Source organism: Lathyrus oleraceus, chromosome 5, assembly GCF_024323335.1.
Source record: "Lathyrus oleraceus cultivar Zhongwan6 chromosome 5, CAAS_Psat_ZW6_1.0, whole genome shotgun sequence".
In the NCBI taxonomy this organism is placed as follows: domain Eukaryota; kingdom Viridiplantae; phylum Streptophyta; class Magnoliopsida; order Fabales; family Fabaceae; genus Lathyrus; species Lathyrus oleraceus.
Genome location: NC_066583.1, coordinates 433876294 through 433893782, shown reverse-complemented (window position 1 = coordinate 433893782; position 17489 = coordinate 433876294).

The window sequence follows — 17489 nt, the reverse complement described above, 5'->3', positions numbered from 1 at the left end:
ACGGAAAATCTTCACCATCCATAGTTGTAAGCATCAAGGCTCCACCAGAAAAGACCTTTTTAACAACATATGGACCTTCATAATTCGGAGTCCACTTACCCCTGTTATCTGTACTGGGAGGAAGGATCCTCTTCAAAACTAAGTCACCTATCTGATAGCTTCGAGGACACACTTTCTGATCACAGGCTTTCTTCATCCTTCTTTGATATAGTTGTCCATGGCACACAGCTGCTAATCGCTTTTCCTCAATTAAATTTAACTCATCAAACCTGGCTTGAACCCACTCAGCCTCGTTGATTTTTACATCCATCATCACCCTCAAAGAAGGGATTTCAACTTCTACTGGCAAGACTGCCTCCATGCCATACACAAGTGAAAACGGAGTTGTCCCGGTTGACGTACGCACTGAGGTACGATACCCATGCAAAGCGAAAGGCAACATCTCATGCCAATCCTTGTACGTCACAACCATCTTTTGCACAATCTTCTTAATGTTCTTGTTTGCCGCCTCTACAACACCATTCATCTTTGGTCTGTAAGAAGAAGAATTGTGGTGTTCGATCTTAAAGTCTTTGCAAAGCTCTTTCATCATCTTGTTATTGAGATTCGAACCATTATCAGTGATGATTCTCTCAGGAACCCCATAACGACAGATAATTTCCTTCTTAATGAATCGAGCAACCGCTTGTCGGGTAACATTGTCATAGGAAGCTGCTTCCACCCACTTGGTAAGGTAATCGATCACGACTAGGATGAAGCGATGTCCATTAGAAGGTTCAATCTTTCCAATCATATCGATGCCCCACATCGCGAATGGCCAAGGAGAATTCCTAATATTCAGAGGGTTTGGTGGTACATGCACTTTATCTGCATAGATCTGACATTTGTGGCACTTCCGGGTGTATTTGAGACAATCAGATTCCATGGTTATCCAGTAATAACCCGCTCTTAACAACTTCTTGGCCTTTGCATGACCACCAGTATGGGTACCGAAAGATCCCTCGTGTACTTCCTGCATTAACGTGTCTACTTCGTGTCTAACCGCGCATCTGAGCAGAACCATGTCAAAGTTCCTCTTGTATAACACATCATCCTTGTACAAGTAAAAGCTTCCGGCCAGCCTTCTCAGTGTCTTTTCGTCATTCTTTGACGCTCCTTCAGGATACTCTTGGCCTTTTCTTCTAAAGTCGTCCCTATCTTGATCTCTTTCTTTACGTCCTCAGTACCAAGGTTAATGACTTCCCACTCTTCCTGATGAGGTTGAATGACCCTTTCCTCCTGTTTCAATAGTCTGGCCAGTTCTTTGAGGAGTTCATAATCTTCTCCACTCTCCTCTTCGGCTTGGTAAATGGGATTATCGGAATCATACTGAGCCATAACAGAACTGTTTTTAATGGAATCCGCAGGATCAATTCTGCACGAACGATGTTTCATGCTTTTTTATTTTTAGAAAAGAGTTCAAGAAAGTCACAGAAAACAAAAAACATTGCCATTTTTATTGTTTTGAAAATGAGAGTAATAAAAAAAGAAAGACAGGGAACACAAATTTGATTGCAAAACGTCCTTTATTGATGATAATCATTGAAAATTTAAAACATGATGTGGCCCTACAATGAACCACTACGCCTTGGACAGAGTGTAGGGCTTTCATGCAAAATGCAAAACAAAAGAAAATTACTCTGTCTGAAGAGTAACTTGGACTATTTCTTCAGCAGTCCAGTTGTTGATCTTCTCCCCCGGAGCACACGGGCGCACCATATCACAATCACTTTCACCTTCTTCATTGTATGTTGCAAAGACATCCCCGTGATTCATCAATCCAGCGCTAGTGAAAGTACACGACCCTTTCTGATCCTGGACACCCTGCTCTGATGATTGACAAGGCTGATAACCAATGCCAAACATGTCTTCTTTTACGGGCACATCAATCATCTTGCCCCAGCCTTCCGCGTCACCTGAATGAATGACCTCTAGAGCTTGTTTATAGGACGCAATCGAGGTTCCTGGTTTCTTCTGTTCAACAAAAGCCACCTTCTCAATACTGACAGTCTCAAAAGCTTGACATAGAGTTTCATGAGTTTCGCCATCCATCTCCACATATTTGAAGGAGGATAAATGGCTCACAAAGATGTCCTCTTCGCCACACACGGTAACAACTTGACCATCCCACACATATTTTAGCTTTTGGTGGAGAGTCGAGGAAACTGCTCCGGCTCCATGTATCCAGGGACGCCCCAACAGACAACTATATGCTGGTTGAATATCCATCACATAGAAGACAATATTAAACACTTCCAGGCCGATCTTCACAGGCAACGTGACTTCACCACAAACTGATCGCTTGGATCCATCAAAAGCATGGACAACAAGATCACTTGGTGTGAGAACAACCCCTTCGGCATCAAGCTTACTCAGAGCCTTTTTGGGCAGCACATTCAAGAAGAACCGGTATCAACCAAAACATGTGACAAAATGGCGCCTTTGCATTCCATCGTGATATGCAGAGCTCTATTATGATTGCGACCCTCAGGTGTCAAGTCTAGATCCGTGAATCCCAAACCATGTCTCGTGTTAACATTTACAATAACACCTTCAAGCTGGTTAACAGAAATCTCTTGAGGCACATAAGCCATATTCAACATTTTCAACAGGGCGTTACGGTGTGCCTCGGAACACATCAACAGAGAGAGAATAGAGATTTTTGACGATGCCTGGTTCAACTGATCCACGATCTTATAATCACTTTTCTTAATAATTCTCATAAATTCCTCCACGCCCTTCACAAAAGAACCCTCGGGCACTTCCTCTCGCACTGGTTCTTCTTCAGCGACAACTTGTTTTCCTTTTGTTCTAGCAAGAGCCTCAGCATTGTTATCCTTCGGAACCTGTGGTGCAAACAAACGACCACTCCTCGTAAATCCTCCGGGTCCTCCCACGTTATCCACAGCCGAACCAACTGTTACTGGAGTCTTATTTGACGAACCAATCGTCATTGGAGAGGAAGCATTGTCATAGTGCCACGGAATTGCTCTACTATTCTCATAGGGTCTTCCACTAGGAGCAACGATGGTGGTAGGAGTACTGATAGTTACTGGAGCATTAATAGTCGCGGAAACACCAACTATCACCGGAGTAGATATGGTCACGGGCGCAGCTACGGTCACAGGAGTACCAATAGTCACAGGCGCACTTGGAGCACGTACAGGACCTTCTGACGGCATAAAGTAAATGGTAACGGTCGATACCTCTTCACGGTCTTTCACTATTCGATCAAACTGTAAACAACCTTCATTCATCAATCCCTGGATACCTTCTTTCAATTTCACACAACCGTTTTCATGATTACCACAATCTGAACAATCCTCGTCACATCCCGGGAATACTCCCCCTCTAAGCAGGCGTTCCTTCACTACAAGCACGGAAGTCTAAACATCATCAATATTGACTACCAAGTTCAAATTTTCCCCACCTTCCACATTATTTACTCTGGGCCCTCCATGCTGAGGTATAGGATTATTCACCATATTCGGAGTAGGAGCAAAGTTAATCGTTTTGGCGTCAATCAAATCTTGAACTTTATGGATAAAAGCCCGACAATTCTCGATGTGGTGCCCTGGCACACCAGAATGAAAATCACAACGGACATTAGCATCATAACCAGCGGGAATCCTTGTTAACGGAGCCATAGTGCGAAGTTCAACAAACTTTAACCTGAGCAGTTCAGGGAGTAATTCAGCATAAGTCATAGGCGGCGGATCAAAATGTCGATCTGGCATTCTTTGTCTTGGTTGGAATTGGCGCTGTTGTTGTTGTGGTTTTCCTCTTTGTGGTTGTTGAGGTTGGGTTGCTGGAATAGTCACAGCAGCAACTTGACGGTATTGTTGTCCTCTGTATCCGTGTATAGCATTTGTCTCACCCTCTCTCTTTCTGGATGCCCCTGAGAATGGTTTCTTAGAACTTGAAGAACTTGAAGAACCAGGGTCTTGGATTTTTCCTGCTTTAATAATACTTTTAGTTCTTTCTCCGCAAATTACAACATCCAAAAAACTACCAAACGGGAAACTTCCCTAACGATCCATGAAAACACCTTGCAGGGTTCCGATGAACATATCTGTCAATTCTCTCTCCAACATCGGAGGTTGCACTCTCGCAGCTAGTTCACGCCACCTCTGGGCGTATTCCTTGAAACTCTCACCAGTCTTTTGAAACAAACTCTGCAACTGGGTTCTGCTCGGAGCCATGTCCATGTTATGCTTGTACTGCCTCAGAAAAGCTTCACCTAACTCTCTCCAGCTTCTGACAGATTCTTTTCTCAAGTCCATGTACCAATCCAAAGATGCTCCAGACAAGCTGTCTTGGAAAAAGTACATCCACATCTTTTCATCATCAGTATAAGCGGATATCTTCCGGTAATAAGCTTGCACATGAGTTTGGGGACACGAAGTGCCATTGTATTTGTCGAAAGATGGCGCTTTGAACTTGTATGGGATCCTCAACCCATCAACTAAACCCATATTAGAAACGTCAAAACCCAACCAATTCTGGCACTCCATGGCGCGAATCTTTTCAGCAAGGGCGTCGACCTTTCTATCTCTCTCTTCCACTTTTCCAAATTAATCATCATCAGTAGGAATGGTGAACATATCTTCTTGCTTGTCAACCAAATGAGAAGGATGGTGAGCCGGAGCACGTGTCGCTCGAGCATTAGCAGCCTCTGTAATGATGGGTTGTCCATTGATTCTGATACCACGCAATTCGTCACCATTGGCATGGTTGTTGAAAGGGTTGGTAACAGCAGTGTCATCGACAGGGGTCTCCTCTGGAGGACTCTGACCGACAGGGGGAATCACTGTTTCTTGTCTCTGGACCAAGGCTCAGAGTTCCTCTTGCCCTTGTACTACCCCTTGCATCATACTCATGAATTGGGCCATGTTGGTCCTCATCTCTGCTAGTTCTGCTTGAACTTGATCCATGATCCTCTGTTGATTCTTCCTTGTTGCGTAATGGTGCGGACGGTACCCAGCAATTCTGCCTGAACGGAAACAAGAATGAGAAGTCCTCTTCAAGAACACCTGTAATGATGCATGAATGATATGTGCATGATGCGTATGCTATTTTTTCTCAGATATGCATATGCGGGTTAACTTTTTTTTATGTACTATATTTTTTTGAAAATAAACATGCTATGATGCAAAATGATGTGATGCAATGCAACGGCATGTCAATCAGGATTGCTGTATCCGCTTGAACATCTGTCAGGTTTCCCTGTCTGAAGAGAAACCCACTGAAGAATATAATACGAGATCAAAACTCCGCTCCAGAAAACCGGGTTGGTTGAAGGTTAAGGTTTCCTGAATTTAGCCCGCCCCTCACTGGTAGGTTCTAGGAACAGAAGTTCGTCAACTTTGGCCCTTCAGTCGGAAATAATACGTTTCCCACTGAAGGTTTGGTATTATTACGGGATAAAAGACCTCCACTGACTCCCCTCAACAGGACATCCTAATAGCAAGTTCTCAGTCTCGGGGTCCTCGGATTGATCAGCGAGAATGCACCCACCAGAGCTAACATAATCACGTCTCGGAGGAGGGGCCTCGACTGCGTTCTCGGGAAATGGTCACCAGAGTCGACGATTTCTAGAGGAACATCATGTCGTTACGGAACACCCGTAGGACAGAACATATCCAAAAGAAACCTCGTCTGGATGTGGTTCTTCATGAACGACTTAACGTAGCAACATGCCACTCAAGCCTCATGACTATCCACTCTAAAACCTGTGTGTACGCTCAAGCCTGGGTAATGGGCTCATCTCTCATAGAACATCCCATCCCAACAAACAAACCAACAGTAGAGCCAACAGATACATCAGACATATGTACATGAATGCAAGCAAGTAAATAAATAACTGTACAACCGAAATAAACACCCAACCAACAAGAAAACTACAAAATCTAGGAGGGACTCGCTTAGGGAAACCGGATCCCCAGTAGAGTCGCCAGCTGTCACAACCCGAAAAATCATAGTATGCGAAAAAACAACCGGCGAAAAAGAATGACAGAAGAGTCGCCACCGTGCGTTATTTATCTCAAGGGAGGGAAAGGAAACGCTTGAAGTAAACCTGGAAAAAGGAAAGGAAAAGACAAGGTCTCGCAACCAAATCTTGGGTTCGGGAGTCGGTTATGCGAAGGGAAGGTATTAGCACCCCTACGCATCCGTAGTACTCTACGGGATCCACTCTTGTTGTTCTTGTCTAAAGGGTGAGGGTTTATCTAATGTACTATTTACGTAAAAGAGGGTTAAAAGAAAATGACTCGCACGGATGTCGCATCCACTGCATACGTATCTCATATGAATATGAGAATCAGAGTCTTCGTAGCTCGGCTGACCTATGGGCTAAGGGGATGTGTGCTCAGTAAGACGTCGCGTCTTATGCCTACGTATCTCATCTAGAATGAGAATCAGAGCAAAACGTAGTTCGGCTAACTACGGGGTAAGGGTTGTGTTTTTGGGGGAACGACGTTACTACACAATCTACCGGATGCTCGACCTTTGGAGACTTACTTGCCTGTAGTAGAAGGAGTAAACGTGTTCTTAGGAGAAGAAAAATCAATGAGTTGTTGGTGTTTTAGGAATGCTCATAAGGGGTCTCAAAAACACAAAAGAACATTGCCTCCTATTGAGGTCTTCCAGCTAAGAAAGCGGTCAAATACGGGAAAGGGGTAAAAGTACCACACGGATAAAGATTCGAAGCAACAGCAACTAAAGAAATCAGAAACCCAGAGATTTCCCAAGCTAGCACCATCAAAGAAAGCGAGTCAGTACAGGTAATCGGAATAAACCTCTAGGTGGTATCCCACAAATAAAGTGGAATACCAAGCCATCTCTGCAAGAGTCAGGTGAGCCCTCACAAAAACTCAACAAACAGGTTAGGAAGCAATGCATGGATGCAATAGAAGAACATGTCACAACAGAACACAAAACAGATTAGAGCAAACAGAAAAACAACTACTGTCGTGATCGCTGCTGCATCGCCTAGCGAAAGCTTAGCGAAGCTTCGCTGCAAGCTCTCCTAGCGAAGGTGCTAGCGAAGGCCTGCGGGTTTTGGATTCTTCATTAATAATAGTCCGATCTCGGCAACCCAAACCCTATGGTATCCATCAGAAACGAAACAATTAAAACATTCAAGGCATTGATTTACATATTCATATACATCTAACCGTGGGCAAAACCTCGCGATAATACCTCATACATTCAGAGTATTCAAATTAAGCATAGAGTAATGGGAATAAGGAAAACCTGATTGGAGAGATTGATTGAAATTGAATTGCCCTGGTTGAGTTTGTAGAGCAATCCTAAAGTCTGGAATTAGTTCTTTGCAGATGAGTTTCCTTCAGGCTCCAAAGGTTGCTCTAAATCAGTCAGCTCTTCTCTCTGTCTAGGGTTTTAGGTCAGGTTAGCTCTGGTCTTTTTTGGAGGTGGAAGTCTAGAATATATAGCCTAATTTTCGTGGCTTTGTGGGCTCAAATGAGGGCAACTCAAGCCCATGACTTTCTGTTATTTTTCTCAAACGCGTGAGCTTCGCCTAGCGAAGGATTTGCTCGCTAAGCGAGCATGACAGTTCAGTTCGCTTAGCGAACCATGTTGCTCGCCTAGCGAGCATGACAGCTCAGGCTCTGCTTTTCCAAACTTGGTAACCTGTGTCCTGGACCTTTGTTCCTTTAAGATTAATGCTTTGAATGATGAATAGCCCTCATTTGAACATGTTGGAAGTAACCCAAGTCATTCCCTTGTGTTGACTGATCACCTAGATAGGACCCACAAGGTGCCTTGGATGATATTCAGGCTTCTCGGGGCTAATTCTGATTGACATGATGAAATGCAATATAAAAATGCAAAAATGACCTAAAAATGAATGCATGAATGAGGAGGGCAAATTTTGAGGTGCTACACTTTGCGATCGTTTTGTCAGGATAATCATCAGATACATATATATACTCATATGATTTCATGATTGCATAATTACATATTCACAGCGGTTGATTCCTTCCTGTGATTCGTATTCTCTGTTATGGCGGTATTTTATCCCCACATGAGTTTGGTCTCTGTCCTCCCTCAATTGTAGAGTGTCAGCCCCTTAAGCAAAAAGACTTTAACCTTTCTCTTTTCCCCAGTGAGTTATTTCCTCGTGGATGATTATTGCTTCAGTTTCCTCCCTAGTTGATTATCTCGATGGAACCACTCCCATTGAGTAATATCCTCATTGGGTTGAGTCTTTATTGACCGTTTATTTCTAGCTCTTATCTAGATAGATGCTTTGGGTCCCCTAAGAGTTTATTACACAATAACTGGTAATATCCTTCTTAGTTTGCAGTTTGCTACTTCTTGCCCAATACCCGGCAAAGGTACCCCTGTTTTCTCCTCGGTGGAGTCCTCAGTGGATTCATTTTTCATGATGCCCCAGGAAGTATATCCTTGATATGTTCATCCTAACCGATGACAGATATTTTCTTCCCCTTTTTTAAGTTTATCCTTGATATGTTCATCCTAACCGATGACGGATACTCTCACCTTTGGTATTCTACCCAGTAAAAAGGTAGTTGTAATCCCTATTTTGTTCCCCGGAGAGTTAATCCTTGATATGTTCATCCTAACTGATGACGGATTTCCTTCTCTTTGCGGTCTTCTACCCAGTAATTGGTAGTTGTAAATCCTGCTTTTTCTCCCCTTTGTAGAGTTAATCCTTGATATGTTCATCCTAACCGGTGATAGATTCTCTCTCTTGTGGTATTCTATCTAGTAACTGATAGATGTAATTCCTATTTCTCTCCTCGCAGAGTCTATCCTTGATATGTTCATCCTAACCGATGACAGATTTTCTCTTTGTTGGTATTCTATCCAGCATTCGATAGATGTAATTCCTACTTTTTTTCAAGTGGTTTATCCTTGATATGTTCATCCTAACTGATGACGGATATCCTCCTTAACCATCCCCAGGAAAGTCTATCCTTGATATGTTCATCCTAATCGATGACGGATTTTCTTTCCTTTGAGTTTATCCTTGATATGTTCACTTTAACCGATGACGGATATTCTCATCTTTGGTTTTCTGCCCAGTAACTGGTAGTTGTAAATCCTATTTTTGCGGTTTTCCCCCAGAAAGGTTATTCTTACCCAACAACTGGTAATGAATACTCCCTCCTGGTGGCGATTCCAGTGAGCCATCCTTGATATGTTCATCCTAACCGATGACGGGTGTCCTCTCTGTCAGATCTTTATTATCTCCTTACCCAGTAACCGGTGGTGGATAGTAGATTTTTGCTCCTCCTGTGTTGAAGATTGTTTCTTCCCCAGTTGAAGTTGAGTGCACATTTCCTTAGTGAAGTCTCTTTTCCTGCATGATTCAAGTATGACAGTTTTATCCTGATCTACTTGTTTCCCCTGCAGATGTTTTGTTTCCCCGGCTGAGTCCTTCCATTTTCATAGAATTCCTCTAGTCTCCCAGCAGTTTTTAAGTCGTAGCCTGGCCTACACATAACCTTTTTTATCCCCTCAGAGTTTTTGTCTTCCCCAGTGAGTTCCCTTATGGAATGCTTTATGCTCTTGTGGACCTTCGGTCTCTCTGATATCTTTTCCTTTGTGACCAAAAGTTGTTTCTATATGTTGTTATTTAAGCCCATTCTACTGAGTTGATACAAATATTTTAACCTTCACCTCCTTAGTTAGAATTCCCTTAAATAGTGGCAGCTGTAAGACCCCAATTTTGACCCTAAGATCCCTTATGCAATTTCATCATCTACATTAGCATTGGGATCATACCTTGGCATTATCCCTACCCCTCTTTCATTGGGTTCGATTTGGGAGAGATCACCAAGCACCATGTGATTGTATCATACTTGTACATTATCATTTCACTAACCAAAATACCAAAAATATATCTTTGTATTTGCCTAACTCTTTTGTAGGAAGGGCATGATCCCCATTGATCTAGCAAGCTCATATCTAGGGTTTAAGACCCTCATGGCAAAAAGCACAACCAAGGATGGATCCAAAATGTCTCAAAGAATCATATATGAGTCCCCATGATCTTTATATGTTACTTTGATCAAGTTTTCTTCAAGAATTGGGAGGTAGTTTGCCTTGGAAACCCTAGTTTGTCTAGGTATCTTGAGTAGCTTCTTCAAAAAGCTACCTCACCAATTGATCAAATTTTCTCAAGGGGCACTTCAAATTTCATCGTCTTATGCATATATGATCTACCATGAGCCAAAAAAGTCAAGAGAATTGGAAGTTAGCAAGATGGTTGATGGTGGTTGGCCAGATGAATTCATCTGATCAAAATTGGGTCTCCCTACACCCTATCTCCTATAATTGTAACCATATGAAAATTATTCCAAAAGAAAAGTTACTCTATATGACATTCCAAACAACTTTCATGTTGAGACCTAGAGATAGTTTTTCTATGAAAATCATTTTCTATGTGGAAACATTATAGGTCATTTTGTTTAAACCCTAATTTGAAAGTCAACTTCCCAAGGCCATAACTTGCTCAATTTTTATGAGATGAAAGATTTACAAGTTCAAAAATCAAATTCAAAATGTCTACTTCAACTTTTATGTTTGGAGTGAGAGTTAATTCAACTTTTATGAGCATGTGATATGAGGATACATTATAGGTCATTTTGGACCAATACCATTGAACAAGTGATTTTCCTCAACTTCAAAAATGCATAACTCTATCATTCTAAATACAAATGACATGAAATTGGTGACCATTTTGAAGGTATTCGAAAGAGCTAAAAAGTTGATGAAGACACATTTTTCATTTGGAGCTCACATGAAAAGTTAAGTAAGGTGGAACATTGAGGTATATGACTTGACACTTAGAAAATATTTCAACATGTTGAAATTTCCAAACTTCCCCCTCAAAATTCACCTTGATCCAAATTCCAAACAGAAAAGTGTTCAACATCAAAGTTGTTCCCCTTGATCTAAGATTTCCAAAGAGTCCTATTTAATGCATTTTGGAGGAGGTTTGTTAGGGCTGCGCATGGTCTTAACAGGTCTGCATCAAGTGGAAAGATCAAATGTCCAAAAATAGCATTTCACATTGCCTTGCTATTCAATCTTCATTTCAATCTCATTTCAGATACATTTGGACCTAAATGGATTGCTTCATGGGCCTATACACGCCCATGCAAGCTTGCATAACGCAATTGCCAAAACTGGAAACATTTTCAAGTGTGCAAATATCATTCCCAATTGCTATATATACAAGGCCTCTGAGCTCATTTGAAGGATCCCTTGCGCGCCAGCTTTGCCCCCTCTTTTCAAACCCTCACAATTCAAAGGAAAACCTGAAAATTTTCAATCTGAAAATTGAGTTTGAATCTCACTGTTTGGAGATTCAAAAACTCCAGGATCCAAAGCTTTGTTCCAATGCCAAGCCCCTTCTACAAGCTTCCTGAAGGTGATCAAGAAAAGTTTGAAGCAAGCAAGATCCAATTCTGTACAACATTGAAGGTATTTTCCAGAAATTTTCTTCTCTTTGATTCTCACTCAATTCTCATCAATTCTCTTGGATCTTTGGTTGTCTGAGTCCTACCAATGTAGGCAAGAAGATTGAGTTGCTTTGAGGTCAAATCGAAGCAACTCATTCAACTCCTCATATCTTTCTATATATGTGGAGTTAGTTAAAATTGAGGTCAGATTCGTGCTCTACGCCATTTTTTCTTTCAGATCATGTCCTCCTTTTTCATTTATGTGATGGTGATGACTGAACCAGTACGGTGAGCCTCGCCTGAGAAGGAGACCAAAGTTTCAACACCGGTGGTGTGCTGGATAGGTTCTGAGCCACATGATCAGTTCAAATTGTTTTAACCCTGAGCGTTGCTTTTGAATACCATTGGTGTGGCGCGTTGACTCGTGTGTTTGGTGGAACGCACATTTTAGACCACTTGGTCTGCCACCTCAATTGATGAGGGAGATCAAGTAGTCCATGTTTTTTCTGATTATTTGAATTTTATTTAATTTGTTTTATTTTCATTAATTCATATTAATTTTAATATTGGTCCCAAAAATATGAGAGTTTCACCAAAAAAATTTAAATAAAATCCTCTTTCATATTTTGAATTAAAATCATATTTTGGAGCATTGTTAATATTTTTCATGATTTAATTGATTTTTTGAATATTTTTAATTGTTTAAAAATACTTTTAAGTCTCCAAAAATTCTAAAACAAATTCTCCAAGGTCCTTTGACCTTGTTTGACCTATGATAAATCTCTTGGCCATTTCTTTGGTGTTTTGGTGAGATTTTAGGAATTTGACAAATCATATTTAATTTAATGCATTATTTTAGTATTTTTAAATTGAATAAATGCCAAATAATTCTGTTGAGCCATTTTGATTGTTTGTATAAGTTTGACTTGTGTTGTTGGGCCTTGGTCAAAGTTGATTTGACTTTGTTAGGTTAAGATCATTGGATTTAGGAGATTGATGAAATGTACATTCCATCTCCCAAAATGAATGAATGATCTTAATTTGGTAAAAGTCCTCCTTTGTCCAATTTGAGTTTTGATCTATTCTCCTCCCTCTTTATCTTATTCCCCTTCTTTGTGCATTCATGTCATGGTCCTATGATATCCTAAGGTCTTAAGGCTAGTTGATTGAAAAATTAACATAAGTATGGATGAGATTAGGCCACCTCTTTTGCATATTATTTTTGTGTGTGGTATGTTTCATGAGCATAGTCCATTATACTATGTCTCTAACATGCATTAACACCAAAATTATATTGCCCAACCTCAAATAGTTGTGACTTCTACATAAGTCCAATTATGATTGCTTAACATAGCGCTAAATTTTTTACACAAAAGGCATAGCATTCTAGTTAGTGAGATTGTAAGTCTCCTCTCTTTCATGGTATTGTGCGGAAACTTGACCTTTTTTCCTTCCTCTGGAAGATGTCTTGGTTCAAGGATCCATGCTTGTGATAAGTGGGTTGAGTGTTCTCCAAAGAATGACTTAAACAAAAAAGCAAAAGAAATACTAACTTCTAACTCATTAACAACTAACATTTAATTTTAAGTCTTTTACTTTTAATGCACTTTATTTTTAAGCTTTATTCATTTGCCGTTATTCATACCATTCTAATTGTTTATGTTAATATCATTTTCACTTTGTCCACTTGGACCATATTTTGTGATATGTTTTTATTGTGTATATTGTGTTTGTTTGTGAGGTCTTTGACCATTAATGTACATAATAAGAACAAAAAGCCTAAAAAACTTCTTGCGTGAACTGTTGGTTTGATATGAGACAATTGGACTTAGAATTTAGGCAACACTCCCTATGCAAAGGACTTGACCAATGCCAACTTTCATGTAACCAAGTGCTTGTAATTTGAAACTTCATCTGATACATCATTCAAGATCCCTTTGAGTTCATTTGCAACATGATCATTGTGAAGCTGTTATTTTAAACCTGTGACTTGTGGAATTCATCTGTTACATGGGCAAATTTGAAGAAGATCATGGAGTGGCTAAATCTTGGATGTGGCTATATTTATTTGATGCCTTTGCTCTTCAAGTTAATATTGTGTGCATTGTTTGTTGCTTGATTCTAATGTCCAAGGGAATTTGGGATCTCTATATGACATTCTTGTCTATTGGATTGCAGCCTATTGGTCAGATCTTTTCAACTCTTAACTTTTAAATTTATGCTTAGGATTAGTCTCTTCATTTCCTCCCCATCTATTTAATTTCAAAATCTCTCCCTCCTTTTAACAACTTTTTTGCTTGTACTTGTCTTTTTTTTTTAACTTAGACCCTTTGCAAATTAGAAACTTTGGCCTTATGCCATTGCATTTCCAAACTTCTTTTCTTAAATCAAACTTGTAAATAAACCTAACTATACTTGACTCAAAATTTTCAAAAAAGCAAAAAAGAACTAACTCATTCAAACCAGTTTCTAGGCCCTTGTGCCTTTCAAACTTAATTTTTTATTAAAAGCAATGCATCCACTTTGAAATTCGTATCACGAACTACGAGGTTTTGATCCCTCTTTTTTATGTTGGTACGTAGGCACAAGTCCGAAGGTCTTGTCAAACACAAAAATATAATTAATGAACTATTTTCTCATCCCCCTATTCTATTTGTTTGTAAACATCATTTTATACAAAATACATATGCACACATGAAAGGGCTCCCTAGGAGTACCTAGGACACTTTGGGTGATAACACCTTCCCTCTATGTAACCGACCCCCTTACCTGTAATCTCTGGCATTTTATTAGTTTTGATTTGAAAACTTCTTAATTTTTGGGTCTTGTTCGTACTTTTCCCTTTTCCTTTAGAAACAATAAAAGCGTGGTGGTGACTCTTGTTATTTGATGTCTTGCTTATCCATAGCTTGATGATCATGAATTTACCGCTACAGCATCAATGTCAGATTTCTTCAAATGAAGAGCTTCAGCTATGACATGAGATATGGGAATCTCCTCTAGTACCTTAAAAGGTACTTTTTTCAGATATAGATATTCCCAACAGATGGGCATACTCCTCTAACGTAGGCACAAGCTGATAATCAGGAAAAGTGAAGCACCGGTAGAGAGGGTCATAGAACTGAACCAAAACACTCAGAAGTCTCTCAACCACATCAGCAGATAATACAGACAAAAACTTCTCATGACATTGCTTGAAGTCCAAGGGATCTAGTACAAAGGATGATAATTTCCTTAGATATTTCAAATTAGGACATCTGAAAATTTACTTCTTAGTGTTCCTTCGTCCATAATCCTTGGTCTAAAAATATTTGCAAACAAGACCTCAATTTCCTTGAAATTTATTTTTATGTGATGAATGTTATGATGCGCATGTATGCATGAACGCAACAATCACACACAAGGGATCACACACAAGGCAATCACAAACAAAGGTCAAGGGATGGATCAAGTCATCATCAAGATCAATCATCCATTTTGGTGGATTATGGTTTTCACCTTATCAACACCCAAGTTCCATTGATATTGATGAGACTTGATCAGATCAATCGAGAATCAAAGGGTTTATTGTGAGTCACGAGCATGAAGTTAGGTTAAGAACCATCCCAAAGGAGTGTACTAAGGATAAACACATGTAGATCATGCTCTAAATTTTTTTTCAGAGTCTTCATCCCATCTATCGGATATTATAGGTTAGGATGACTGACTCATCAACCCATAATATTCTCAAGAGAAACTCGTTTATGTGTAGTATGACGTAACAACTGTTATCAGGTCTACACTTGAATAGTCTTCGCACTACATCCTAAATAGGCCAAGTTGGGTTAAATGTTCTACGGTCCTCAGCTTCTCGGACCCCAAATCAGAGAAAGTAATGCCTATCCACAAATAAATTGTGTGACATCAATGACTCCAAAAGGGTCACCAATGAGTAGATGGGTCTTAAGACAACTTGTTAAGGACTACTCCACGCAAGTTGAACATGACTATACCATCCTCCTATCTTAATTACACTCAGAGATCACTAAGCATAACAAACCGATTATATCACATAAAGAATATACAAACATCAAATATACAAATATATACACATAAAAAAGTAGACTAAACCCACAGAGGACTACTCCCCTGCAGAGTTGCCACTTAATATATGTAGCAGTAAATTCATGAACGTCATGCTATGGATAAGCTTAACGTCAATAAAACCAGAGTCGCCATCGCGCTTTTATTGTTTCCAAAGGAAAAGGGATAAGTACGAATAAAACCCAAAGATAAGAAGTTTTCAAATCAAAACTAATAAAATGCCGGAGATTACAGGTAAGAGGGTTGGTTACACAGAGGGAAGGTGTTAGCACCCAAAGTGTCCTAAGTACTCCTAGGGAGCCCTTTTTTATGTGTGCATGTGTTTTTTGGTATAAATAATGTTTGATGAAATAGAGTGTGGTGATGAGAAAAGAATTTATTGATTATATTTTTGTGTTTGACAAGACCTTCGGTGTGGTGCCTACGTACCAATATAAAAATGAGGGATTAAAACCTCGTAGTTCATGGTAAAAATTTCAAATGAGTTGGTGAATTGTTTTTAACAAAATTTTAATAAGAAAATGCACAAATGGCCAAACGTTTGAATGGAGTTGTTAGTTCTTTTTGTCTTTTGAAATTTTAAGTTAATATGATTAAGTTTATTTACAAATTTTGATTTAAGAAAGAATTTGAAAATTCAATGGCATAAGGCCAAAGTTTATAATCATTAAAACAAAGTCTAAGTTCGAAATCACAAGCAAAGAAAGTTTTTGAAAAGGGAGAGAGATTTTGAAATTTAAGAAGTGCGAGAAGATGAAGAGGCTATCCTAAGCACAAATTTAAAAGTTAAGAGTTGAAAAGATCTGACCAATGGGATGCAATCCAACAAACATGAATGTCATATAGAAACCCATTCTTGGACTTTGATCAAGCAATATTCAATAAGAAATGAGCAATATCCAGACATCATGAAGATCAAGGCATCAAATAAAGATAGACACATCCAAGCAAGCAACTCCAATAGCTAGAAGTCTTGACTGTCTTCCAATGTATCAGATGAAATATTCCTTGGTCAACTCAGAACAAAGCATCAGACACAAGATCAAAATAAATATTAAGCACAAAGATAGAGTAGCAGATAAACCCAAGATTTTCTCAAGGCTTGTATCAGATGAAGGGCTCAGTTCAAAGATAAATTAGTATCAAATTTTGGCATTAGCCAAGTCCTTTAGCATAGGGAATGTTGCCTAATCCTAAGTCCAAAAGTTTAGATCAAGTTCAATAGTCCACCAAATAGTTTTTAGGGTTTTTCTTGTTATTAGGTATTTTAAGGTCCTAAGACCTGTAGCGGTAAATTCATAACCATCAAGTTATGGATAAGCTTCACGTCAATAAAACCAGAGTCGCCACCGCGCTTTTATTGTTTCCAAAGGAAGGGGGGAAAAGTATGAACAAAACCCAAAGATAAGAAGTTTTCAAATCAAAACTAATAAAATGCCAGAGATTACAGGTAAGGGGGTTGGTTACACCGAGGGAAGGTGTTAGCACCCAAAGTGTCCTAGGTACTCCTAGGGAGCCCTTTTCTATGTGCGTATGTGTTTTTGGTATAAAAGATGTTTGAGAAAAATAGAGTGTGGGGATGAGAAAAGAATTCATTGATTATATTTTTGTGTTTGACAAGACCTTCGGTCTTATGCCTACGTACCAACATAAAAATGAGGGATCAAAACCTCGTAGTTTGAAATCACAAGCAAAGAAAGTTTTTGAAAAAAGGGGAGAGATTTTGAAATTCAAGGAGTGGGAGGAGATGAAGAGACTAATCCTAAGCATAAAATTAAAAGTTAAGAGTTAAAAAGATCTGACCAATGGGATGCAATCCAACAGACAAAAACGTCATATAGAAAACCCATTTTCCCTTTGGACTTTGAATCAAGCAATAATCAACAAGCAATTAGAAATATCCAAACATCA